Here is a 3,792-nt window from a genome sequence, read left to right as displayed (position 1 = left end):
CCTTCAAGAGTAGACTGCAGTCTTTGTGTACAAAAGTTTTACAGTAACAAATGTGGCCTGAATGTGAATCTCTCTTCTATAATCTGTCACTAAAAAAGTTCATAGGGCAAATTATTTGATTCACGTTCCTCATTTGTAAAATGAGAATTTTGGTGAAACCTACTTCATAATAATATTTTGTCAAAGATGAGGTAAGGTGGGGACTATAAACATACATGATACATGATATATTAAAAATCTCATGTAGCCTTCCCTTAGACACTCAGTCAAGAAGTTTGTATTCAGTGCTGGTGATGCACAGAAAACATTCCCCTCTTGCTGACATTCAGACTGCTTCATATACCTTTGAAGATTTACCCATGGCTTGTACACCAACACCAGCCACCCATAAAGAATGGTGAAGAGTGTGCCCACTGAAAGACCTAAAACCTTCCTGCCTAAGGCAACTTCCTGTTTTCAGTAACACAACCTCTGCTACCATGGTCAACAAACTTGGTTGGTGAGAGCATTGCAAACTCTGCTGGTTCCCCCAAATTTCTACCTAGCATGCCCGGCAGAGTGAAGTTTCAATCTACATTTTGCTTTGATTTGGTCGATGTTTGGATGCCCTCGTGGTGAAAAGTCTGGTGTTTTTTAAGCAAAGTTATTGTTGTGAAAGATGAAAATAGGCAGAAAGGAAGAAAGCATAAAGGCTCTCTGTGGGAAATATGAAGGAAGATGATGTTAGCTCTCTTTTGAGATGGCGATGCTCCATTCTTTGATCTGGTCAAAAAGTCTTTTTCACAAGGAATTCAGCTCTTCTACCAAATGATTTCAAGGTAGTATTTGTTAACTTTAATTCACCTTATGAGAAAAATCTGTTTCTCAGATGAAAAACATATCTTCTCTCTGATAAATCAATGTATAAAATGTCTCTTTTTTTTTCTCTCTCTCTCTCAAAGTCTTTTTGAATGTTTTGGAAAAAGAAAGCTTGACAAAATGTAATATAAGAATTCAAGAAAGGAAACAAAGCTTGGGTATGTTCTTGGCAGCAAGTTCTTAAGCGAAGTCTCTTAGCTAGTTATGCTGTTAGAGATGGGGTGCTCAGAATGTGATGTGGGTAGCTTACCAAGCATTGACCATGAACCAGACCTGTGCTAAGGCTATACAATACCTCAGTGATTTGATTCATTCATTGAACTTGGCCAGTGGATAATTGGAAAAGCTCAATCAAGGTCTGAAGAATCTAATCTTCTTGCTGTTGAGATGATGATGATGATGATGATGATGATGATGATGATGATGATGATTTGTCACACACATTCAACTATTTTGTAATGCTTTTATTCATGTTTTCAATCTCCTGGTTGCTGCACTGGTTAAAATGGGCTTTGGAAGCTAGACTGATGAAGATACAAACCTGTTTGGCTACTTTTTAGCTGTGTAGCCTGGGGCAAGTGGTTTAAGTTCTGTGGGTTTGCTTTTCTGTGTCTCGAGAGCAATGATATACTTCTGTTTCAGGGATTTGTACAGATTCCATGTTTGCTTTCTGTTATAGCATCTCATCTGCGTTAGAATTTCTCTCCATATCATAGCACAGCGATTTATTCTGAGACTGTAGCTGAAGGGTTGGGGAATGTGCTTGTCATGTTAGCCCAGGGACAGGAATTGGAATCAAAAGCCGTGGCACCCATCCTTGAATGTATACAGTACGCCCCTACAGGCAGTGCTAGTACCACTTCAGTGGAAGCATCTCTGGAGACAGCTTCTGAGAGAGAGGTTGTACAGAAAGTTCAGTGAAGAAGGGATACTGTGGAGAACAGCATCCCTCATGGCCATGGGAGGAGCAGGGTAGAAGGGAGAGGCTGGGCACCAGAGGGAACCCACCCAGTAGTGGAGGAAAGGAGAGGCTCTGTCCTGAAGTGGGAACAGGACAGTTCTTATTGTCTACTACTGGCAGAAACAAAGAGCCTTGATTCAAGGCAGAGGCGAATGATCCAGAAAAAATTATCTCAAAGCAGATACATGTATGTAAATGAATCCTTCATTGTTTTTTTGTCTCATTAGTATCTAGTCTTAGACTTTCAATCAGTTCCTGCTGTATCTAGGTAAGTGGACATAAACAGGCCCTGCGTGAATAACCAGTTCATAGACACCGAGTAAACACATACTTCAATAATTAAATGTGACACAAGAACAGAAAAGAAAAAGGTGCATTGAGCCAGGATCTGTATGCCCAACTTGTGAAGTTCAGGAATGAAGGTCAAAGCTGGAGGCCAGCCTGGGCAACTTAGTGTGACGGGTCTCAAAATAAAATTTGTAGGTGGATAAAGGTATGGCTTAGTGGTAGAGTACTTGCTCAGCTTATACAAGGCACTGGGTTTAACTCCCAGCAATGGAAAGGATGCAAGAAAGGAAGGTGAGAGTCAGGAAAGAAATAATATACACGTAAGTTTGTATATGAAAAAAATGCATATGAATATATGTGTACATATATACACACAGACACACAGACACACAGACACACACACACACACACACACACACACACACACACACACACACAAAAGGAAGTTATGCCACTGGGGCCGACAGTGGACTCCCAAGAAGTATAGACTAACAGAACCCCAAGTATAAGGTACCAGAAATCTTTAGAATGGCTGTTCAAGGCGATCCCAGTGATGCCACAAACACTACTGCTGCTGCCCTTGCTTGTTTCTGGGGTTGTAGATGGGCCCCTATTGCTCAAGACACCATACATTTAGGACATGGGACTAGGATGATTAGAGCCAGATCTACCCTAGCATCTCTGAACCAAAGCAGTGGCAAGACAAGATATTTATAATGGTACAGTAGGCAGCACTCATATGTTGATGGTAACAAAATGCTAGGTACTTGGACTTAAGACCTACTCAAAAGAAGGGAAATTGTGTCTAGTACTAGAAACCTAGGCAACTTCCTGCTGAGAGCATGGGTCTTAGAAGAAGGGATGGTAAGATTGGAAGAGCAAGAATATCAGGAAGTCTACTGTGAAACAGTCTCTCCTAGAAATGACTGCACACACAAGAGCTGAACATGGCAGTATCAGCAGCCATGCTAAAGTGGAAGTCTTAGGGGGGGTCACACCCCCCTTGACACAGAACCACAGGCAGCTGATAATTGGTAAGATGGGAAAAGATGGCCTCACCCAGGGATAAGCTCCCTAATTGGTTATCCAATACAAAATAGCCAGCCCAGAAATAGTATACACACCAACAAATAGATTCAGCAGACTGTGTTCTATATTTGTACATATGTATACTCAACAACAATCATTAGGTTAGAAGCACCTATCAGTTTGAAAGTGAGGGAGGGACATGAAAGGAGTTGGGGGGAGGGGACTTCAGAGGGACTAGAAGGAGGGAAGGGAAGGGGGGATGTAATGGAGTTGTATTTTAATTAAAATGTAAAACAAGACCACAAATGTCTTAATATAAAATTATTTTTACTTCAAAATGTCATTTCTTTTTACAAAAATCATTTATTGTGTGTGCTTAATTAAGTAGCACATGCATGCCTGATGCCTATGGAGACCAGAAGAGGGTGTCAGATCCCCGGGGATTGCAGTTACAGATAGTTGGGAGCCACCATGTGGGTGACAGGAGTTCGATTTCAGAAAAACAGCAGAGCTCTTAAACACCGAGCTCCCTCCTTGGCCCCCATCACATTATTTCCTGAACAAAGTGTGACTTTAAAAAATAAGAACAAACAAACAGCATCTTTGCTCTGCTGCACTGCCGGGGAGAGTGCGGGCTGGAGAGGAGGGACCCGCAT

This window comes from Mus pahari, chromosome 17 (assembly GCF_900095145.1).
Source record: "Mus pahari chromosome 17, PAHARI_EIJ_v1.1, whole genome shotgun sequence".
NCBI classification, from domain to species: domain Eukaryota; kingdom Metazoa; phylum Chordata; class Mammalia; order Rodentia; family Muridae; genus Mus; species Mus pahari.
The sequence above is the reverse complement of the archived record's forward strand: the minus strand, read 5'-3'. Positions refer to the sequence as shown.